Source organism: Falco punctatus (genome assembly GCF_963210335.1).
Source record: "Falco punctatus genome assembly, chromosome: 2".
Taxonomy (NCBI): domain Eukaryota; kingdom Metazoa; phylum Chordata; class Aves; order Falconiformes; family Falconidae; genus Falco; species Falco punctatus.
Window position 1 is genome coordinate 120400663 of NC_137581.1, and position 25392 is coordinate 120426054.

General features: G+C 42.3%; 1 long non-coding RNA gene across 1 annotated transcript; it reads left to right on the forward strand.

The window, feature by feature from the left end:
- The first annotated feature begins 1679 nt into the window (after positions 1-1679).
- LOC308059108 lies at positions 1680-23773 on the forward strand. The gene is made up of 2 exons (XR_013926136.1): positions 1680-22680; positions 22783-23773. It is a non-coding gene; the product is annotated as an uncharacterized lncRNA (long non-coding RNA).
- Positions 23774-25392: the final 1619 nt, after the last annotated feature.

The window sequence follows — 25392 nt, forward strand, 5'->3', positions numbered from 1 at the left end:
TTGTAATTAACCCCTCCCAAAAGGTTTCAAGAACGTGTAGAAACATATCACCCGCCACACTGAAATAGGGGTCCTCTTCAGCAGGTGCCACCAACAAGTCATGTCCTATTACAGTAACTTTTGCTCTTGAGGTTGCACTCTTGCGTTAAGCCCTGAGCACTGTCTCAAGTAAACGCCTAGCACATCTGAGCAAGCAGATTAGAGCCCAGTGGGGTTAAATCTTACAGGATGTCCTTAGTATGCTGGTCCTTAATTTTGAACGGACACCGAGTCATCTACTCTAGCCCCGGTCAAATGGCATGGCAGTACATGACAGTTAACCCTGCAGGGAACCGAGGGCTCCTTCTGACAGAAGGTGCTACCTGCCAGCCAGGAGATCCAGCCACAGACCCGGCCGCCACAGGACTCAAAGGAAACTGGCAGATTCATTCTCAGTTCTGATTAAAACACCGAGCAAACCGCGGTACCCTAACAACCCTTCTGGTTGAAGTAACTTACTCAAATATGAACTTGACCACAAAAAGGAGCGTTCCCAGGTGTATGGGAATCCTGGTTTGGAATGTGTGTTGGGAAGAAGTGCTTCCTAAGCTCAAGACCATGTTTTTATTTTCATTGATTTATACATATAATTTTATTGATTGTGATAATATTTATTTATTTCATTTCAACATGCCAAGTGCGAACTGCACTAACTGCAACTCACTTGACATTTTAAAAATACAACTTTTTCACCTTTGTAATGCTTGCCTTCATTAGTTACATGTGTAATTAGTGAACATAAGATGTTTTAGTAGAGTCCATACACCAAATTGCTTGAGTGATATTATCCATGTATTCTTGCAAAATGGCTATTCCATTTGGTCACTGAACATCAGGGAAAGCACAAGTTTTATTTCTACATAAATTCTTCTTTTATTTCTAACATAATAACACTTATTGCAATCTGTGTTGTTTATGGAGATGCCTGTGACACAAGAAACCACCTTTTGTTCTTTCCTGTACAAAGTCAAGACCGACAATTATCTGCATTAAGAAGAGAATACAGCCGTTCTATTTTAAGGAAAAAACCACACCTTTTCTTTAAAAGTCACTGTATTAAATAATGCAGTGTTTGTGACTATAACTCTTTCCCTATGCATTATTTTCATTTGGACATCATTGAGTTTCTTGGTAATTACAATCCATTGTACATCCATTTACTCCACAATGGTGGCACAGGTAATTTATAAAAATCAAATCTAAAATGCTATGGATAGTAGTCAAGGCAGACATGAATCATGTTTCACACAGTTGGAGAATTTGTTATGATTAATTAATTAAAGATTTTCAGTCAGACTTTTCTTGCTTTTATAACTTAATGAGTAAAGCACAAATTAAACATGAAGGTTCAAAGACAGTGATTTTCTGAGAAAGGTCTTCCACCAATAATTCAGGAAAAGAGGCGCAAGGTATTTTGCAGTCTCAGAGTAGATAACAGAACATAATATCCTGGAGAGTAACACTTGCTGTTTTCACATTTGGAGCTTTTGGAAGAGGTTTGAGTGTACTGTCAACAAAGGGCTTGATTCTGGTTTCACCAATATCAGCTTAAAAACAGATATAAATAAATAAATAAATAAATAAATAAATAAATAAATAAATAAATAAAAAACCAAACACCCCCCCCCAAAAAAAAAAAACAACAGAGGCATTACAGGGAGATTTCTTCAGATTTTTGCATAAAGTCCCTTCCCCAGCAATACACTTGCTCCAATACAGACGACTAGCAGGTTCTGACAGACATGCACCATGCACCCTGCTGTGCCGCGCTGCCACACACTCATCACGGCTGCCAACACGGGGCCACAGGAGAAAGCAGAGTATGTATTCTGCTCCAGTACCAGATCCGATAGCATGGGGATCTGTAGGAGCATCAATAAACTCATAATTTCAATTCAGAAATAGCTTTGTTTTGCATTGTTTAAATAAATCCATTTAATGTTATGAAACCCCGCACACACTGTAATCAGCATTTCTTGAAACACTGTGAAAAGAAGCCTGGCTTGAATTTTTGAGTGCATGCACTGATCTTAGCAGCTGGTGGGTAAAACCAAATAACTCATGCTTCTGAAAGTTTCTCAGAAAAGTAGTTACTGAGGTTAATGTTTCATTAATCACCTTGTATGTCAGAGGTGTGGTTTTTTGGTTTTTTTTTCTCCTAGCCATCAACCAGGATTTCTGAGGAAAATAATGAAGTCAAGTGTTAAAACCTACATCACTGTCAATGGCTTGCTAAAACATATGAATGTATAGGCTGATAAATGAAGGAAGAGGAAAGATCAGGAAAGATGGAAACAACACTCAAAATGGCACGGTGCTAATGAGCACCAAGCGTTGTTAGAGGATGCCAGTCATCCAGCCATCTGCTGAAGACAGACAAAAGAACAAACAAGGTTAAAGGGAACAGAAAACTTTGAAAATTAATGGTTCACTCAATTATCATCTGAAGTTTTTTACTGCAGGAAGTACTTTGTTTAGATTCTGTGGAGACCCTAGATGCCAAACTTCACTTTGACTCTCGAGGACCACATTTCAGGTAACTACCAAAACAGGACACAAGAAGCGTATGAAGCTGTTTTCCAGCCTCTTGTTATGGATGAAGAAAGAAGTGCAGAGTGACTATGATGCCACAAAAGAACATTACTGCTAAAATACTTTTTTAAAAAGACTCCAGAATAACCAGGTCTCAAGGATAGAATAAGAAGGGTAAAAAGACAAATAAAGCTGTCTAAATAAGTTATTTTTATACTGTATTTTTTATATATATAATATATTTTATAAAAGTTGATTCATAGATTCACATTTACTTTTTTTTTTTAAAGCTTACACCAAGTTACCTTTATCTTTTCTTACAGGTACCTCAAAAGACAAAATAATTTGAGTTTTACTGGGGTTTGGTTGTTTATAACCAAGAAGACTGGAAAAATTTTATGACTGTTTCGGCTTCTTTTACACTGAAAATTAAACATCTGCTCAACCCCAGTCTTCTGGAAAAGTCCCTGGCATATTAGTCCAACCATAACATTATGAACACCAAGAACTAAAGAACTAATACTTCCAGAAATTCAGGGAAGAGGACAACAGTAAACAGCAGCACAGTTAGAAGGTAGGTGGGTGGCCTTGCAGGGTAAAACTTCCAGCTTGTTTTCTTGCAATTTTGGATGCAAGTCCTTTAAAATTTCCTGTTCATCATACAGCAAAAAAGATTTCTAATAAAAACTACCCTTTTAAATATGTAATAGTCATATATAACCAAAACAAAAAAATGGCAATAGGTTTATTCCTGGAGTTTTAGTTCTTAATCAAGAGGTTTTAGTTGTCTGAACAGCAAAATAAACCCATTGCCATATTTTTCAATTAAATTCACCAGTCAGCTAGAAGGCCTCACTGAGCGAGCTGCTAAGCACGAGTGGGTGACAAATTACGCTGAAGAATGGACCAGAAGTTACAAGTTGTCACGTCAAAAGGATAGCCTTTATAGCAAGAAACGCTCTTGTGAAGAATATAAGGGCCTCCAACTCAGATTTAGCTCTAGAAAGCTACACTGTTAGTAAATTCCAAGCTGAAATATGAAAATAATGTGGCATTATTATTATTAAATACTTCTCTGACACAGAGTAGTACACGCGTGGCAGAAGGTCCTTAGCTGCACAAGCCCGTGCTCTTACAAAAAGCCTCCTGAAGCCAGCAGCCCTCCAGCCCCATCCCTGTGCTGGGGCAACTGGTGCAGCAGCACTTAGCAGGGCACCCCTCTGCCCCTCCCCCCCGCCCCCCCCCCCAGTGCCTCTGCCTTCCCCACGATGCCTTCTGGGGTTCTCTTTATGTTTGCCAGCCACATCCTCTCATATCCCATTTGGCACCTTGCCTCAGCTACTCACACTGGAAAAACAAGGAGACAGCTGGCTGGTGGATTCAGAGAGCCTCCTGCTCTAGTTAGGGAAAATAACTGTTCTTCTCCACAAAGCACATTTTTCATTTTTTAATACTGGGCTATAGCGTTCACAATGACCTCGCCTCCTGCTGACAAACATTATTTCAGAAACGACCTCCCGACCTCCACCAGAGAACAGCCTGCAGAGGCACAGAACGGTGCCCCTGGGTTTGCAACACCATACGATAATCCAGATCTCCCCAAGATCCCAAGTCGATGTAAGGTCGGTACCGTGGTGGGTTATTGCCCCTGATTGCCTCCAGTCTGTAGTACTCAATGCGCTGCATCTCCAGTCCTTGCTTTTACATTATGCTCGATGTATATTTTATCAGAAACTTATTGGAGTCTCCTTGTTAGAGCCTCAGCTGCCTTCTCTCAGATGAGGCTTGGCACGCTGTAAGGGAGCAAGGCTGCTCTCCATCATTTTGTTGAAGGGGAAAAGAAACTATATTGGAATTTATTTCTGTCTCTCTAACTTAGGAATATTTTTCTCACCCTTTTGCTATATCAGGAAGGCAAAAAATAATAGTGTCAATTCAGGCTAGCAACCATCATGAATAGGCTGATCGCCAACGCACGGGGAGGAAGCAGCAAACACGCATCCCCAGGCTGAAGTGATTCATCTTTTGCCTTGTGCCTTAAGTGGCCTCTCACAAAGTGTTTTTTTGCAGCCCCTGTGTTTTACAAGCTACAGTATACAAACCAGAAGCTCTGTCCCCCATCTTGCAGAGGGCTTGCTGGGTGAGCTGTGAGGTGGAAGGGGCACGCTCCAAGTTCCACTGAGCCAAAGAGGAGGAAGAAAAAGGAAGCAGGTAGGGAAACATGCACGGAAAGGAAGATATCGGGGAGAAAAGAGTGCAAGGGGGAGAGGGGAGAGGGAAACAAAACAGAAGGTAAAAACACATTTCTACTGCAAGAGCAATGTCTTACCGTGATTAATAAAGGAACAAGAGCAGGTGTGCTCACTACACTACAATTCAACATAAATGTTCAGGTCTATCATAAAGCCACAAGAGCAGCTCTGCTCACTATACTACAATTCAACATAAATGTTCAAGTTATCTCATAGAAACAGAAAGTATGTGCCCATATAATTTTTTCCCTCTCACCCAAGAGGAACAAAGGACTACACTGGCCACATTCACCGCTATGTTTCAGAACTTGTACGGGCAATGCCACTGTCTCTTTTCCAGAGGCGAGACCTCTGTGTCTGTCTGAGCTCAATCAGGTAAAGGAACATGTCTCCAAAGCATGCTTCATCCATAACCTTATAAGCTAATCTCTGCTAGGAAAATAGAAAACAAGCAACCAAGAAGTCTCAGAATCAGTATCATCCTTTCACTGCTCCCTTCACACACAGCACCCAGGTCACAGAAAACTTCTGTTAGCGTTGCCAGTTCAGCTCCTTCAAGAGCACATTATAATACCATCCCTCATTATCAGACACCTGTTTTTCTATCCTGCACATGCGGGAGGTTTATAATTGCCCACATTTTGATGAACTTTTATAGTCACAATAAAAGGCACACCTCTGGCGCGTGGTCAGTTTTCTCTGCTGAATGCCAAGTACCTACTCCGTTAAAGTATCAAAGTGCCACAACTTGTAAGTGAAATTTACATAGTTATTATATTTCTTTAACAAGCATAAAGCAATGCACTTTCCTCTAACCTTGTTACAGAAAACGATTGAATCATGTTATCTGAAATCTGCACACAGCACACACACATGCAAACAGCCCAAGGCACACACTCAGCCTGAAATATTTCACTGCTGATTTAAGTTTGGCAAAGTTATAAGCAACTGAAAATGGAATTCCATCACGGAAAGCATCAGCCTTCCTTGACTGTAGGCATCACTACTCTCTATCTAGTCCACTTGTAAAAATCTTCTGAACGAACACCACGGCTGGACCTCTCAGTGTTTCTTTGCTTATCTACTCAGGTACTTCCAAAATCCACGGACACATCAAGCCCTGGCTTACACATCTTGAGCCTGGGTCTGGGGTCGTGCCAGCCCAGTGCCCCAGCGCAGCGCGCCCCCGGCCATGGCTTGTGCAGGCAGAACAGCGCTTCCGAGAAAGAAACGCTTTGGTCACACCATGTTTTGGCTGGCTCAGCTGCAACACAATTTCACAAAGATAGGGAATGTTACCAGACTAAAACCAAGTCGCATAATTAAAGCTTCTAAACATTTCATAATGTGAAACCTGTGAGAGGAGTTACCCCTACCACCTCCCAGCCCAGCATCCGACCACAGCATCAGTGGGTATGGCAGCAGGTGCCGGCTCCTCACTCCCGGAGGTGCCACGTTCCAGCTAGTCCGTGCCGCTCCCAGAGCCACGGCACACACCGTCCCAGCCCTGGGCAGAGGCCTGCCATTAGCCCCGTCAGCACGAGGGGCTCACGGCATTCAGGCTGCTTCCTTACACCCCTATTCCCCCTCTCTTATGACAATGGCATTATGAGTTCCAGACAGCCCAGTGCTCTGACAGTTACATGTCCACAAGAATTAAAAAAAAAAAAAAAAAGCAGAGAAAACTAAAAGCAGAAACAGTGTTCTTTTTGCTCCCCCCCAATCCAGTAGCCTAATTTATACACAGAACGCAGGCAACAAGCCTACACTATGCAAAATAATAGCATGGATTAAATTCAAAATTAGGGGAATCCATAGGTCTTGTGTGCGCACACTTCTTGTATATTTGAGTTAGCTCTAAACAGGAATGATTTATTATTAGCATTACCAGTGTTGTGTGACACTTCTTTTTCTTTCCTGTATTGTGAAATATTTCTAATACACAGTGCAGTGGGATTTGTCTACACTGCTTTTTTACAGAACCCACATTATTCGGGGAAGCAGAGCTTACAAGGTGCAGGAGGAGAGAATACTGCCTGGCAAAGAGTCTTCGCATGGTTCCTTCAAGAAAGTACTACCTGTAGCAAACTCCAGGTGCTGCCTCTGATACAGAGCAGATACATAACACCATGACTTTCACCTGCTTCTTGAATCATGCAACATCTTTTATGGTACAGCCTGAAGGGGAGCTTTCATACAACTACTGGAGGATCTGGCCTGGCATACAGTCAAGTATCCGTTTTTTACATGCTTACCTCCCAAAACACATTTACCAAATAAAGGACAGTGCAGCCTGCTACAGGCATAGATCTGACATGGTTACAAGTTCACACAGCCCTTTCTCCTACTCTGGAAGAGAAAAATATAATCCAGGAGAAAGGTCTGTTTGGCAATCAAGTACAGGGAGCTCAAGCTGCTGTAATACCTACTGCCTCAGTAACATGGATTGATGAATAATATGGGAGAAGGAAAAAGGGAAAACATCCTTCAAACGTTCTAAAACCAAGAAAAGGGGAAGATATTGGCTAGCTGATTGCTTTTGCTATTTCAGAGGCTGCTATTTTGATGCTTTAGTAGTGATGGAGAAGTATGTAGGATCCATGTACTAGGAATAAACAGATAGTAATACACCTGAGTATTCACAGTGCTATCACACCTCTCTCACAATTTTGCTGATGTCTTGTCTAAAACTGTCAAGCTCTGTATTAGCACTGACCTATCTTATTTCTCTGTCTTCCATTTTTCAGTAATGGGCACGTTCTGTACCTGGAAGACTTCATTATAATAATGGATAATATTTAACATGCAGCTTAAACGATGACACGAAATAAAGTTAGTATTTTCCTGCCTTCAGAAGATAGAAATACTTTGGTTGGAAATTAATAGCTAGTAAATTGTTCTACAAAAATACAGCTTTGCAGCAATTTTCATTTTCTGTGTACTCAATACTGGGGAAGAAATTCTGGCCTTGCTGACACTCAAACCAAAATTTCCACTGAATTCAGTGGGGCCAGGATTTGGTCCACACAATTTTACAAAGTCATGATTTACAAACATATGCTCATGGATTCAACATTCAGGTTTTAGCATCTCAACAAACAAACAGAACAGGGAAGTCTGACTGGTATAGATTTAATTTCCCAGAAAAGAAAAGAAAACAAATCAAATCAGCAAGCAATGGGAAAGTAAGTAGAAAACTGGAAGAGAGAGGGTGGGAAAGGCAGATGTTCTGTAGCAGCACTGGGCCAAGCCCTGGCTTGTAGGCACCGCTACACAAAGGACCTCAGTACCTTACCTTCGGGTACTGTATGCCCTAAAACGATTTGCTGCCACCGGTCAGGTGCTCAGCACCCTACAAACACCACAGACCTCACAACCAGAGTATCCAGCTGGGCTGCGAAAACATTTTCTTCTTTATCTGGAACACTAATTTCTCACCGTAGTGACAGAAGGTATTTCTTCCTCCTATGGAAAGTCTTCAGATTTCTTTCTGTGAGTTGGTTAGACATTCCCTGTGCTAGAAAGAGGCAAAACCTGCCAAATCTTGGAGCCATATATAAATATGCCATATCATATCCACAAAAGAAGCACCAATCTATGCTTACAAATATGTACCTAGTTTATGCTAATTAAAACAACTTCCATATACAAAATTGAAAGAAGACCTACTGCTTGGAAGTGCCCTTATGTTTAGGGAACTTGCCAGGGACAATGGGAGACTGGGATTCTTCACCCTGCCTGCTCCAGTCTAGTCCTCCAGGGAAATTTTCCAGTTGGGTTTTCCACACTCCAGTTGAGCACTCCAGCCCGTAACACTGGCTGCTACTTGCATTTCCTCCACTCCCCTTCCCTGCTCATAGCGCTCTGCTTACCCCTTTGCCACCGCTAAGGTGACACACGTGAGTCTGCTGCTTACTGTGTCACAGCGTTCTGAAATACAGCTAGTCACAAAACTGACGGTGCCTTCTGACGGGGTTTAACCCTGGCTGGTGACCAAGCCCCACGCAGCTGCTCGCTCTCCCACAGTGGGATGGGGGAGATAGAAGACTGTAAGTGAGAAAACTCATGGGCTGGAATAAGGACAGTTCGACGGGCAAAGCCAAAGCGGCGTGCCCAAGCAGAGCCACCCGAGGAATCCCTTCCCCCTGCCACGGCAGGCAGGGGCTCAGCCCCCCCAGGGCAGCAGGGCTCAGCACGCGGGACGGGGCTGGGGAAGGCAAACGCCATCGCTCCCGGCGTGTCCCCCCTCCTGCTTCCCCAGCTTTATATATACCGAGCATGATGTCCCATGGTATGGAATATCAGACTAGTTTGGGTCAGCTGTCCTGGCTGAGCCCCCTCCCAGGTTCCCGTGCCCCCCCAGCCCTCTTGTTGGTAAAGCCCAAGAGACTGAAAAGTCCTTGACTTCATACAAACATCATCCAGCAACAACCAAACCCACCAGTGTGCTATCAGCACCACCCTCACACCAAACACAAGCCTCGATGCTGCACCAGCTACTAAGAAGAAAATCAGCTCTATCCCAGCTGAAACCAGGACATCTTCCTACACAGCAGCAGGTGGCTGCCTGCAGATGCTCCCCTGGCCACCAAGTGCTGCAGTTTCGTATTTGGCAGCAGTGCCGGGCAAGGAGCCATTTCCTCTCCTTGGTTGCCTGTCCTTACCCCTGCTACTCCCTGCTTCTGCCCTGCTGCACAAAGAGACTACAGAGCTTACCCAGGTGAAAAACGACATTTTTTTTTTTGCTGGTTTGATTTTCAGTTCAGAGGACGTAACATGAACACATGAAGAAGCCACCAAGAAACTACTTAAATCCACATCCTTGCTGTTAACTGTCCACAACATCACATCCAAAGGGGCTGGGTTTGTGAGCGGCTGCAGGTCACCAAAAAGGATGGTCCAGTCCCCTACTTTGTGCCACTACTAGCAGTCACGACGTACAGTCAGTTGGATCTGGGGATTGACTGACTCCACAGACCTACCAGAGGGGTGTACACCACATTCTTTCCATAAGGATTTAGATTGTCTTAAACCAGGCATGATATATTATCCCAAATCCTTTTCTGGACTTAGCTCATCCTTACCTGTCTCCTCGCAGCTGAGCTGCAATATCATTAGAGCTCCAGGCCTGAGAGAACAAGAGTGGCAGAAACAGAGATTTGGCTTATATGGGATACTTATTCAATTTAATAGATAAACAGCTGTAATCTTCTATAATCACCTCTTTCTTACCTGGTTAGAATAAAAAGAAATGCAAAGAATCTCTGCATAACCCAACATTTTTTAAAAAACAATTTTCATAAGAGATTTTATGCCAGTTACAAAATAGATATTTTCTGAGTACCTAGAATCCTGGCATACCAAACAAAATATGTTAATTGCTAAAAATCAGCTGTCACGTTTTACTCTAGGTCTTTTAGTATAAATGGTTACCTAGCTTTCTTGCAGGCATATGATTATATTTTTCCTCTTCTAATAACTGTCGTTAATATTTGTATGCATTGCCCTACACATGCAAATAAGCAGATCAACTTTTAACAGCACAGTTAATAACATCACTTCCAAAGGCATCACCTGCAATGTCTAGACCCATCCCAAAGGACCCTACAAAACTTTCACTGTTGTTTTCCAGGGTGGGGGTTACACATTGCACCACCTTGTTAAGCTCTGGTGAGTTGTTTGTGCATTGTGCTGCATCGTTAAAGAACGCCCTTCTCCAGGCTCTCTAGAGGAGAGGTACAAAGCACATCGCTAAAGCACTTCAGTCGGTACCCACTTGCACCACCCTCTGTCTCGCCATTCTTTTTGTCAGCAAGCTCTTCCACTTTCTCTTCCTTTCTCTGCTAGCTGTGGCGCGTCTTCGTGAGCCTTTATTCTACCCCTTTCTCCACCAGACACGCACAGACCTCCCCGCTGCCAGAGGTAAGCCCCATTTTGCAGCGTTCTTCAATGGGTTTCACTGCAAAACAGCACCTGCACTCAGCTCCAGAGAGCCTCGAGGTTACGAGTGAAACGCTGGCAAAGCACTCGCCATACCTCAAAATATATGCAGCAAACTCACAGATTCCCCTGACAAGAGGCAGTTTGTGTAGTTTTCCCAAAGGACTAGAGGATCAAGACTTTAAACAGGTGAGTCTCTAGGCCACTACCTGAAATAAAACTAAATGCTATTTTTGCATTTCTCTCCTGTAGCATCAAAGACTTGCTACTAGTTGACTTTTGGTTTCTGAGGGGGAAACTTCCTGGGAACTCCTGCCAAATCCATTCTAGGCCACGGCCACCAGTCTCGGTGCTATCTCCCGATCTGCCACGTGGCCAGGGAGAAAGGCTGCTAATGACCACCACACGCAGCCAAAACCTGAGAAGTGCATGCTTGAGCTCCTGCCAGCCACGGAAACCAGACAGTTTCCTCATCTGGCTTTTCCCATAACCAACTAAAAGCTTTGAGAAAATACACTGGGTCATTTTCTAGGAACTAAGGTATGTGGTTCCCAAGGCTGTCGAGGGGATTCTTCCTGCTCTCTCTTTCTTGTCAGACACCATGGTGTTAAAAATAATTGTAACTTTATTGAGGCTTTTTGAGCCATCATTAAAAAAATTTTCTTAGGTAAAAGAACCTTACTCAGAAAACATAAAGGCAGAGATGCTGAGGCAGGCTGCACTTGAGCAGCAAGGCAGCAAAGCAGCAGGGAAGCGTGGGGTTTGGGAAGAGCTACGTGCTGGCCCTGTTCCCATGTCCCTTCCTGAACATCACCCCTGGGCTGCCACTGTCATGGGCAGCATTCTAAGGCAGGTGGGAAACTCAGGCTAACTAAAGCGCACATTTATGTTTTCATACGGTCTTTAGCTTTGCCATCACTGAGCATCTCAGAATGTTTAATACATTTGTGCCTGTTTTGAAAGGAGGTGCTATTATACTCTGATTTTACAAAAGTAAGAACCGAGCTCAGGGAGTCCAGGGATTACCTGAAGGTTACCCCAAAGGTTTATTGCACACCAGGATCCGTGCTCCAGAGGGCTTTCCTACAGCTACTGTGAGCTACTGCTCCCTCAGCCGGGGCTGCCCTGTCCTTGCTGTATCAAGTGAGATATTCTTAACAGGAGGAAACAACATGCAAGGCAACATTAATCATACACCATGTCAATAAAGAGCAAGCAGTCTCATGCTCTATACACTTCAATCTTTACTGTTTTTTTCAAGGCAGAAGGGGTTGAATTTGAGAGGATGAGGGAAGGAACGAGGAAGAGAGTCTGCAGCCCCCCCCCCCCCCCCCAGCCTGCACCAGCATCCTTGTTATCTACAAATCTTTTTGAAAAAGCAGGTCTCCTGCAGCCCACCTACAGGATGAAAACCTAAATTATTCAGTTAGTTGAAGTGACAGTTAGTTGAAGTCTTCATCCCAGTTCCACAGAGCAGACCTGAAATGCTTTGCCTTATGATCAAGATAAGTCTAAGGAATGCACCACTTGAAGAAACATGCTCTTGACATACTTTCTTTAGCTGCACTCCATTCCTTCACCACCTCTCAGCAAAGCCATACTCTCTGGTCTGACGTAAAGCCAGAAAGAAGATTCCTTTTACTTTTCATTTGGCCTCCTCTTCAAGGGGTGTTACAATACAGTCCAGCTAAGGGTCCCAGTCAGTTTGGAACGACCCGGCATCTCCATTAGCGAGCGGTGGGCTCCTGCTCCGCGCCTGGTCAAGCTGCGTGGTGAGACCATGGTTTAAGACCCCTGTGTCCTTTATCAGGGAAGATGGAAGAGAGCACGCACATGTACGCTCACCTAAGCACCATTAGCATGCACTTAAAGACAACTAACACATTCCTCTGAAAGCTGAGGGCTGACCCAAGAAAAGAATAAAGATTTAGTTGTCTTAATCAATCACAGGATGACCATGCACCAACAGTATGATACAGGCATGGAAAAAGGTGAATATTTGCATTGTGTGGCAGATAGCACCGACAATATCTCGTCTCAACTTCTGTACGGAGTTTAGCATCAACTCTGTTTAACAGAAACAGAAATAAACACTGTTTTCTGTGGGCCACTATACACCTAAAGAATGAGATTTATTTTATTTTACTTATTTTTTTTAAGAGAGAGGATAAAACACAGTAGCTTCTGTAAGTTCAGCAGAATAAAGGCTAAAAAGAAATATAATTGTTTTCTGTAAATATATCACAGAGGTAAACACACAGAGAAAAACAGCTACTTAGTTTAAAGAACAGTATCAGTACAAGTAGAAATATAAATACATTTGGCCATATATAAATTCAGGTTGGAAATTGGAGAAAAGATTTTCAATCACCAAAATAATGAGGTTCTGCAGCAACTTCCTAAAAATCATAGTGCAATTTGTCAGTTTTGAGAAAGGACATGATTAATTTATTAAAAGTATGATACGATTTGTCTGCATGCAATCGGAGGGAATAGTCTTGATGATGACGTTATTTTCCTACTACTGTCTTATAATTAAGCTAGCTGGATCCTGCCTGGATTCAGTTACTGCCGCTATCAGGGGATTCCTTTAGGATGCAAAGAAAGCCACTAACCAAGCTTTTTATAAATGCTCACAAATTACACTCATGGATTGCTTCTTCATTTTGGGGGACCCATTCTAGAGTCCCTGGGTTCTAATTTGCAGCTGTGAGGAGCAATTACAGCTGTAACTGAAGTCACAAGAAGCTTGGCTTTGAGCACACAAAATACCCTGTGATGCTAAGCACCCACAATATATAGGCTCTAATTACCTCAGGAAGATATAAAAAAAAAGTGGCTACACCTAGCTTCATACCTGGGCATCCAAGTTCTACATTACTACAACGGAGATGAACCTCCACTCCTCAAAAAATGCTCCGTAACACAGTGTTTGCACAGCACACATAGAAGGTGATGGCTTGAAAAAGCCTAAGGGAACAAATGAATAGTGTCGTTGTGAGAACAGCCTTTGCCCAGCATGCAGTGAATCAGGCTTAGTCTGCCTGTGAATAGCAAAAGGGAAAAAAACATTGAATTTCTTTCAGTGTGCACAACTCTTCTGTGCACTGAACAGGCAGAATCTAGGGGGAAACCCAGTATGTGATCATGTAATTAGAGACTATATCGTGATGATGATTAAATACCAACATGAATGAGCTGGCTGCTGTTACCATGTAGGGCTGAAAGCAAATTATTTTTCTTTTCAAATTCTGCCTCCACTAACTGGGGAGAAGAATGGGAAACACCAGTTCCCTTTCTTCTGTATTCCACAAGGCTTTGATTTCCCTTTGTAACTCTTACACTCCCTTCTCTTTTACTGTCCTTGGCTATCTTATCTTTCTGTTTTTGAGAAATAATGCCTTCAAGAGATGTAGCTTAAACTTTATCTTGTAATTGTGTGTGCTCAGCATTTAACAGGGTAAAAAAAGAAAGGGGTTAGTATACTGTGTGAACACTGTTGCACTTACCAAAATAACTGTGAAGTGCTATCATTTGTTCTCTTTAACCTTTATTAAAAAAAACACATTAGAAATAAATCTATATAAAAGCCATTTTCATGGCATGAGATTCAAAGAGCTTTTAGTTGACAACTGGGTTGCCTGCAGGCTGGACAAATTGTGTATGGGTTTTTATTTTATTTATAAATTTAATTCTTTAAGAGCTAGTGTATATGGCTGAGAGTATGCCAGGTTTAGGCTAAGAAAGTAAAAATCTCCCTGAAAAGTGTTTCTCATTTAACACAATCGATTGCAGGAGGGAGGGAAGATCCCGCATGGTGCCTCTTTGTCAACAACAACAAAGACAATGACCACATACACACACACACACACACACGGCCAGATCTAGGCTTTTTCATCTTTCCATGCCTGCTGCTCATTTATTTTAAATGTTTCACTTAGATGCCAGTTCAAGTCTGAGTGATGAAATAATGATCTCACTTTCAGAGATGCTGAATGCATGACTCTTGGTGGCCTCATGCTGGCTGTTGGTACTCAGTACCCCCTGAAACCCAACATTAAAACACCAGCCCGCTCTGTAATGTATGAAGTACACAACCAAAGAAACAAAGACATTCATTTTTATTCAGTCAATTTGGAAGATGATGATGTGCTATTTTGTTTTGTCACAAATATCTGCTTTTAAAAAAAAAAAAGAAAAAATCAATTTCACCCCAGTGTTGAGTATATCAATCTGTTTTCAAATAGATTTGTCCAAACAGGCTTCTTAGAGACAGCTGAACATGTTTTCAATGTTTATTTATTTTTTATAGTATGAATTAGCCTATTACAATGTAAAGGGTTTTGCAAGAAAAATCATTCTGTCATAGAAATTGTTCAGGTTTTAATTAAAAATCCATTTTCAAGGACTTAGTTCAATAAAACCTGAGCCAGAGAAAAATAAATGGAGAAAGAGCACAGAATAAAATGCATACAGGCAAACCTCAACCAAAAATAAAAGCTGATAAACCCTCCTCTTAACTCTACCAAAACGACCAAGGGCACAAAGGTTTACTCCTCAGAGTGAACTGCAAGAAATAAAAGCAGGTGCTTTGGCAGGAGCGTGCAGGGGACACAGATGAGGGAAGGAATGCTTGATGGGGAGTCACAGAATGGATGACAAAAATAATGAAGCATCTTTATCAAGCAGAGGAACCTGTGCTTTGGATGGTGGTACCGCACCATGACTGAGAGTGGAAAGTACAACTAATTAGCATTAATTTTTCACTCTCCATATCAAAAATAGTCCAAACCAAGTCTAATGATGCTTCCATTGTCCCCACAGAAGAGACAAGCTGAGTAAGGAAGAGCAAGGAAGTCCAAGGGAAAGGAATAAGCTCCCAACCTCAGGACCCTTCACAGGGATTGCTCCCGGCTAGTCTCTTTTTCTTCTCCTCAGTACATGAGGAAAAGGCAGCTAATGTGAACTGCAAGTGGAAACACAGTGACCAGAATAGTAATTTGTCAGGCACGAGGCAAGTTGTGAGCTAGCAACTAAGTTCATCCCACTAGTTTATGTGTCTCATAACCTGGGAAAATTAAACCTTTTTTTCTTTGCTTTCCCTCCTGTACCTCTGTCTACTCATTTGTCTTGCACCTTGTTCCTGGGGATTTTTTTCTTCTGCAACCACAAAGTTGCTTCCACTACTCCCCATTCCCCAGCACCTGTTACGGACCATAAAGATATCTGTGCTACAAATTGACAAATCTGTCTGTTCAGTGATCACTGCTACTGCCTAGTGAGCTGGGGTAATAAATCATTTTAGCAGATGAATTTGTCATCCAATACTGTAACAGTATAAGAGCAGCAAAGGCAACAGCCTCCAGGCAAAGGAACAGTAAGTAGCAAAAGCTAAATTAAAATCTAAAAAGGAAATTTGCAACAAAAAGGAGGATATTAGAAAGAAACAATTCAGAGAGCACATAATCAGTTTAATCCCTAAACCTGGTATGGCTGCAGTTCGCCTGACCCACATATTTTGGCTCATTCTCACCACTCGTACTTGGAACAGCTGAAACCAAAGGCGAGCTGGGAGCGTAACAGACTTGCTCCCTCTTTCTGCCATTTGGTGGGCTAGAGTCAGTACTGGTTTCTACTTCCAGGAGTTTAGCCCTGGTGAAGCACCACTGAGTCAGTCATTTTCATGTTCTCATATGTCAAGCGATGGGTTGATGCTCTGAACCACAGCGAAACTCTGGCTAGCGTGCCCAGCAGTGGTTTGGCATCGCTTTCAGCCTTATTACAGCTCGGCAGCCCTCCAGACACCACGACCCAGCTGGCACCCCACACTGCGCTGCATCCCGCGTGCCCCACATGATGAACTGGTGGGAGCAGTTGCTTTTAAAGATGACATTTCTCATGCATGCGAGTTTCAGAAGAGGTCTCTGGCTGACCTTTTTCCACTGCTTAGCTCTTTGAAGCAGAGAAGCAGCTAGTAACTCCAAATGAAAGGCGGCATCAAACACAAAATGATGTACAATAAAAGTTTCTCTAAACCCGAACCTACAAAGCACAGAAATGCAGTTGCTACAGTTACTCAGAGAGTCAACGGCCAACCCAGGAAAAGAGCAAGCCCAACATACTAAGCCATTTTGTCTAAAATTAGGAAGTCAGAAAAATAGTGAGCTATGAATAGTTAAATCTCATCAGAAAACACAGAACTGCCACATTTCCTACTGCCCCTCTCAGTCAGTACCTAATCAGACAGAAAAAAAAACCAACCAACAACCGTCAAAGCCTAAGATAGGAAACAGAGCCAAATTATTTCTGTGTATTAAGATGTCCTAAATTTTCTCCTAGTCATCGCTGGAAAAGCCACAGTCAGGACTAGCATACACAAGAAAAGCCTCATGGAAAGCAGAAAACACAAGCAGCCTTTCTCTGCATATATAGTGTGGCATCAAGTCTACAGCACAACTGCCTGATGATCCACATCAGACTTCAATTCCCGTGACAAGCCTCAGCTGTAAGGCTGTTCCAGAGGTGTTGCAATGAAGAAGAGACACCACAAACACGTCCGTCAACGTGCCAGCATCTATGCAAATGCACTTGTCATCCATACTGCCTACAGTGGTAGGACAAAACAAAAACGCACATGGCAGAAACACACGAAGGGCACAAGGAGCTGGGCACGTCGTGGAAGGCTCCCCAGTAACAGCAGTTTCTGCCTCCTGAGGCCAGGGGCGCGGCAGGCGAGGTGCACAGCGTGGCTGGAGCAGCAGTTCCTCCTGGGAGCGCGTGGTCAGCCATCAGCATCGCCTCAGACGGGAGGGTGCGTGAGGCGCTCCGCCTGCGGGCTGGCTGACAGGCCAGCTAATTAGCCACCTAGATTACTTCACAGTACCTTCTTTAGATAGTCATGAAAGAGAAACAGTGCCAGCTGCTGTAATTAACTGAATTCCTGTTGCTACATTTATTGGATTGGTCTCTGATGCCTTTAGAAGTAGACTAGAAACAATTTAACCAACAAAGGAATATTACACAGGCTATGCCTTTAAAATACACTTCATATGAAGGTGAATATCGATTTTACTGGACAGAGATACGTATCTTGATAGGTAATTACGTCAGCACCACTCTCAGACTTTCTGCTTTTTTGGAAGTACCTTGTGCTTGTGCAGGAAAGCTCACAAAAAGCATACAACCCCCAAGTATTTAAGTCTATATATAGAAGTTACCCTCAGACACCGGACCACAGAAAACACCCATGTATTACCCAGTGACCACCGGTTAACCTCTCATGGCCTGAGCTCCTGTTCAATCCATGCACACTAGGAGGCAACCACACTGTAAAGCAGCACAATTTGCGCATGCCTGTCAGGCAGCATAGGCGACACGTCTGGGGTCTGTACCCTGCCGCACACAGCGGTAGTTACCACAGCTCAGGGGCAGCCTTAAGGAAGCAAAGGACAGGGCGAAGTGCCCATATTCTGCTCCTGAAACTCTGATTGCAGGCTACCACAAGCACAGAGCAACTCAGAGTCAAGCACGTCATCTAAGCCCCCATATGTCCCCATGCGTCTGCTCCCACCTGTGGTAAACGTCCACAAAACGCACCCCGGTGCAGTTATGCTTGTTGCTGGCAATAACCCACGGTAACTCATGAAATCACAGAAACTCAGTCAGGTCTCAGCCCAAGCACTGGCCAGGACTGCTGCTTCTGCTAGGAAGGAACTTCATATGTGCATATCCCAACAAGTTTTAATCTCCTCACCGGGTAACGTCAGCAGCTAACACGAGAAGTTAGGTAGAGCAGTAAGTTCTGTGGCTAGATCAAGACCAGACTTTGAGCTCTACTGCTTACAGTATCTGACCTCGCTAATTCTGACCCACGGCATACACTGTAACCATGGCAGTGAGAGGAGTACAGATAAACCCTCAGCTTCTGCGATAGGGCAATAACGGAGCTTTCTCTCGTTTTATTTAAATATTTTGAGACTCACAAAATTTGGGAAGTACTCCTATGCTATTGCTCAAGATTACTGCTCTGACAAAGAAATTTTAGCTCTCCCATCATCAAAGTGCTAAAATACATTATACCTCAGAAAAAGAGATGAGAAACACAGCTGTAAAAGAAATAAAGAATACAAGAAATATACAAACAAGTCTCACTGTATTTTAACTGCTTGGACGGGAAAAACAAAACAAAACCAAAGTTACTGGCCTCTGTCTGTCCCCAAAACACATTGAAATATTTTCTGCACAGCATCCACCATATTCAAGCACTGAAGGATATCATTAACAAAAAGACTAAGAAAAATCACCAAAAGCGCTACTAGGCTATATAAGTGAGCAGTAGAATAATTTCCTAAAATGATTACCCACTAATGATAGCTTTGAGGTGATAAAACGCTAAGTCAGTGCCAGATCACACTCTGGAATAACATGTTAATATTTACTCTACCTAGGTAACTGGAACAATCACACCATTTATGATAATGACAATATAAACAACCTTATGTCTCTAGACTAAATACTCCCTGTAGTTAGAAATGGGGTTTTTTATTCCACTTGCAGAAATGTTGAAAATGTATGCAAGGTACATCTGTGCTCTTGACATTACTTATCTAAAAAACAGCATGCAGTATTTTACACAATTTTGACAGATACTAGACCACATCGCTGCACAATCATGTGATGATCCGATCTGTGTCCCACTTCGGAATTCATGAGGGTAGGCAGCTGTGGGCCTCCCTATCTTCCAGGAACCATATAAGCATAAAAGATAATCAGAGCTTTCATTTATTTATTTTTTTTAAAGTTTCTATCCAATTTTCTGTCAGAGATAACCTTGAAAATGTAAAGGAAACAAAAATGATAGACAGATTGCTAGGTTTGAAAGGACTGAGAGCTATGTTCAGTTCCAACAGAAGAACTAGAAGTGAGAAACCTAAAAAATACACCCCCCCTTCCACACAGCTCAATTAAACTTGAGGTATATATATAAAAAAATCTATGCACGACCCCCCTCCAACCCTCCCTGTCCAGATTACCTAAGCGAGCTGAGCAGGGAGCTCCTCAGCTGGCTGAATGGAAGCAACTGCAGGAGGTCAGGACCTGTGTCTCATGGCGATGAGCAGAGCGCACGCCAATCTCCCTCCAGCCAGCGGTTAGACACGCAGCTGTCCTGCAGCCCCCTCCCAGTCTCAGTTACTACACTGTTTCTCATGGTTTATCCCCCTTCTCCTTGAAGAGTTGCTCTATTTTCTTGACATCACCCAGCCTGAAAAATATTTCCCTTTTGTCTTCGTATTTGTGTGTCATGGAGAAAACTGGGGAGAGTGACAGAAAGCTATCTTCAAGTACATAAAGTGATGTTATAAAAAGAACAGGAATCAATTATTCCCCTTAATTAATGAGGACAGAAAAGGAAGTAATGAACTTAAGCAGCATCAGGGGAAATTTAGGTCAAATACAGTTACTGTGTGAAGTCTCACACAGTAAGAAGAAGAGTTAGGCAAATGAACCAACCATCAAGGGGACTTAAAGAGTCCTCATCAGTGGTGCATAGCCAAGGTCAGAAATCTCCCTGGAGGACAACTGAGGAAAAATGAAGCCATTCCTATTCCCTCAGTGGGAAAATGGACAAGAGGTTAAACTCAAAAGCCTCTTTGAACATTCACAATTCTCCTTTCTTCTTTTGTTCTTCTTTCCTCCTTATCAACATCTTCCACTATTTTTTAATGTGTTCCACATTGGATAGCCAATGTTCTTTCAAAGCTCCACAGGAATATTATATTTATTATGTATATTTCACATAGTAGTAACCAATTTATATTTTAAATTATATTACTATTACAGAAACTATTTCTTTTCCAAGCCCCATGGCTTTCTGCCATGTCAGGACTTCCAACAGCAAAGCCATCCCAGAGTCTGCAGCAGCGGCTCTTTCCCGAGGCACAGTTCTCATTCCAGAGGGCAAACACACCAAGACAAGCCATACTAGAACAGCCCTTTGCAAAGCCCACCTCTCACTGGCTTTCTCCTTTTTTTTGTTCATGTTACCCATGCAATGTAAACTTCGAAGTCAGTAAAGTTTTTCTTCCAAACTTGATTTTTTAATTTGTTTTGTTTTTAAAGGGGAAGTCCAGCCATGCTTTTTTATTGCTATTGTTACTTCTCCTTTTTTGAGAACAGAGTAAACCAAAGTGAATCTGATGGGGGGGAAAGGCCATACTTTCTATTTTTGTTTTTATGAGGATTTCTAAGGAGTTCTCATCTGTGGTTTTGCTTCCTGCTTAAAGCACAACATTTAAAAGTAAAAGCACTAGGAATAATTTTCAAAAAGGAGTAAACAAAAAAAAGGATTCCTTTCAATTTTAGGCAACCCACTTGCACCTGACTTTCATTTACAAGGTTTTGACAAGTGGATAGATATTACTTCGATTTTAAGAGTTTAAAATATTTTATAAATAATAAAGCAAACATTCCCAATCATAACAACAAAAACTAGAGTCTTGCAAATTTCTCCCAAATTATGCCTATCTTTTCCCACTTATCCACACAGAGAGGCTTTTTACATATACAAGTATATGGAGATGAATTGATAGACGGAAATAGCCTATTTTCTTGTGGACAAAAAGCTGTCAGGAAGAGGGGGAAAAAAAAGAAAAAAACCCTTCTAAACATTTCAATTTAGTAATCAAAATGCTCTACCGTCATTTCTCCAGATATCAGGCATATTTCAGCATTTTTGCAAAATGCAGGATGCAGAAGAAACAGGGCTTGAGATTTCTAAATTTCCATCGGAACTATTATTCACAGTAAGGTAAGGAGAGCTGCACCTCACCGTAACCTGCACACCCGAGGAGAGCTGCACCTCACCGTAACCTGCACACCCGCTGGGGCCATGGCCACCCTGGTGAAAATGTGCCTCACATTAAGATAGGCGTCTGCAATCCTTAAGCTGGGCTGTACGGTGGAGATCCCTCATTCTCCCCATACCTACAGATGGAATCTAAGGGTAACTAGCACTTACAAGATTTCTGAAGTTAACTAAGAAAAATTTCAGGTTTGTTTGAGTTCCAAATGACTTTAGGACCTCACCGCTCTAAAGCCTGTTATTCATGATCAGTGAGGAACCGGTTGGTCCTAGGGAGCTTACTGTCTAAACAGACAGGTCAGTGAAGACAAAGAAACAGAGTGATGGTGTAACTTTGAAAAATCAAAATAGGATGAGGACAAGACAGGTTGTCCTCTCAGTCCTGCGTCTTCTTCCTTAGAGCAAACCAGTGGTCATAGCAAAGATGCATGTATCCTGCTTACTTCCATCCTGGAATCTGCAAATTTAAGTGCTAAAGATGTAATCATCTTATCTCTTTAGGTTAGTCTACTGGATAATCTACAGTTAGAGAGCTATGATTGCAGCTATTCTAGTCTATTAGCAGTTACTTCCCTTTTAACTTCAATTTAGCTAGAGAAAAGAGCAGCATAAGGGGCAGGAATCCACTAACTATGAGACATACCTCTGCTGACACAGTCCACAATGAAAACCTCACTGACACATTTTCACTGCTACTGTTGTCGATGTCATCAAGGTTAGGCTATCCATCACCCCGTCCATGACGTCACGCACTCAGTTGGCACCTAGGTATACTTACAGGCAGAACCACACCTTACCCGTATTGGCACAACGCCACAAAGCCAGCCTAATGGTTGAAAGACCATAGGATTGTGTCACAGTTGCCAGCCTGACTGTTGGAGAAGGAAATTAAGCACAACACTAAATAAGCCTACACTGATCATAAACAAAGATCAAGGTAAGTGATGAGATGATCACATGACTTTGAATGCAACACTCCATTCACTCCATTGCAATAGCTTGCTTGCAGAATACCTTGCATTCACAGTAAGATCCATGCAAAAAAAAACCCCTTAAGTGCCAATACCAAACTCTGAATGAACAAATCACAAGTACTGAGCAATGTACTGCCTAGTAAAATGCCACAGGGTCCATACATGATTAGTACTCTCCCTAAAGAAAGGTTATGCTGATAAACCTTTCTTTTCCCTGTAGATAGAAATTGTAAATGTGGTGAGACATTTTATGATCTATGATACCTAACAATTTTCTTCTCCTGTTCCAGTACTGTAAAAATCCATGTCCAAATCCAGTAGGGCAAAGGAGCTAAAATTGCAGAGACCCCCATTAAGTCCAGGAAAATTAAGATCCCCGAAGTGGACTTTAAAGCCCAAGTTCAAATTCAATTGCTAAACATTTTTGATATACTGTTGTATACCAACCAGATACTTTATTCCAGCAAGATTTGCCTTTCTTCTTAGAGATGACCCCAAACCATCTTCTATTGTTGGAACAAGGCACTGTGTGCATACTTTCATTTTGTTCGGCTTCATTTCCCCTGGGCGTATTTCAATTTTTCTTCCAGAAATTTTCAGTATTCATTATAACTTCCTAAAAACAAAATACCCCAATTTATTTCAGCTAATTCCTTTCAATGTTCTCCCCAAAGCATATCCTTTTAGCTGCAACATTGATAGGAGCTGCCATAGAAAACATGTAGTTAGTAATAAACAGCTCACAGATTGCAGGCTGTTTTTATTTACCTTGTACTACAAAACACAAGTTCCAGCAAGGCTTAACATACTAATCATTCCCCAGAAACAACACAACTCAACACTGTTTAGAACTGTTTCAAGACTCTTGGTACCCTCTCCCATCAACTCAGCGCAAAGGTATTTTCCTTTCTGCTCACAAATCTTTTCTCTGGAACCCACTCAACAGTATGGTTGAACTGAATTGCTTTAAAAGACTAAACTTGGACTCAAGCAGAAAAAAGATAATAATGACTACTTTGGAGTCCTTTTTGTTTGCCTGTCATTGGAACAGAAGCCTAAACTCTTGGGCTCATGAAGCAAAGCTTTGCTCCATAAAGGAATATCAGAAATCCATTCTAAAAGAAAAAAAAAGAACAAAAAAAAAAAAAAAAAAACCACAAAACAAAACAAGAAAATATATATAGTTACAGGAATCCTGTAGCCAGACAATTCCAGAATTTCAATTTCAACTTGCTTGTAAAATATGGAGAAGCATGGTGAGACAATCACCTAATCACCCCTCCACCCCCCACCAATTCCACATTTAATAAAGGGCTCCATCAGGCAGAAACTTCCCCTCTTACCTCCCAGCTCACGAGCTTAGAAAGCAAGTATATGAGTCAGAAAGCCCTCAAAAAAGTCCCCATTGGAAGGAAGACCTTTCCAATGTTCATGTTGACATTAGAAAAATCCAGCTTGAGAAAACACAAATTGGAAAGCCACTGAGCAGCTCCGCGTTGAAGGCTTTGTGCAATCAGGAACGGGGTGCGAAAAGCATGAGCATCACGTAACACCATGCCACCCGTTCAGGTTAGCCATGTAGAAAAGGGCAAAGGATTTTGAAAAAGGAAGATAGAATAGAAAATTTAAAGTAAATCTGGGAAGGAGACAAGGATAGGCAAAAGGGGGAAAACAGATGGGCTGTGACCAGAGGTCGAAGAAGATTCTCTAGGGGAAAAATGCAGCTGCACAGAGAATTGAAAACCAGTGTGTGTCAGAGAGCTGAGAAGAACCAACAGGAGAACCCGCAGGAGAAAATCCATGCTGACTGCAGCAGATCTCTCTGCCTGCCACGACAGAGAGGTGCTACCCTGTGAAAAGCCAATTTAGGCATCAGGGAGTGTCAGAAAGGATCAAACAAACTACCCAAATGAGTTCAGAAATAGGGGTGAAGGGATGAGCAGGCTGCGCCAGCCCAGCCACTGTACAGCACAGAAAGAAATCCAAGTCTGTTTCTACACCAGTTACTGCTTTCTTGGAACAAAAAGGAAATCTGTAAAGGAAAAAGGAATCACTTAGACTGTGATAGCAGCAGCAAAGTGCTACACCTGGGCAAATTATAAGCAGCAGTAAAAAGCCACCATCAGGCTGGAAATTTTTTAATCGATTCAGAGTGCATCCATGTTGAAACACATTGGAGAGGGAAAGATTCCAGGGCCTAACACTGCTTTGGAAAATTAAGATATCTGGGAGCTTTTGCACCTTCCCAGTTGTGTGAATACATCTTCCTCCGGTGTGACTTATAGTTATTATAATTTAAAATTAGCGCTCAGTATGTTTCTGTGCAATACCACAACTGGTAGCTATGGAGATGGTTATGATGCAAAGAAAGGTTCAACTCTTGCTTTTGGACAGCATCAGTCAGCAAACTTTTTTGAAGACAAATCTAAAAAGCCTATTTTTATGCATATATCCCCAGTACTTACAGTGTGATTTGTACCCCAACTTTTATTTCAAGGTTCCCTGTGATGTGCCCAGTTTGCTTTGAGAAAGCCCGGCTGGCCGTCTGCTCTGCACGACAGCACGGGGTTAACCAGCCTGGCCAAGAGGCAGCGGATTTGTTCCCAGTCAGGACATCGAGCTGACAAGGCCACAACATTATTATTACTTGCCCCAACTCATTCAAAGCTAGGTAAGCTGCGGTGTCTCTGCATGATTTAAAGGCAAGCAAAGAATTAGTTTGCCTGAAGGAAAAATATTTCATGAAGTTTTCAAAGGAGGCAGAAAGAATATTTCCACATTTGAACTTGGAGCT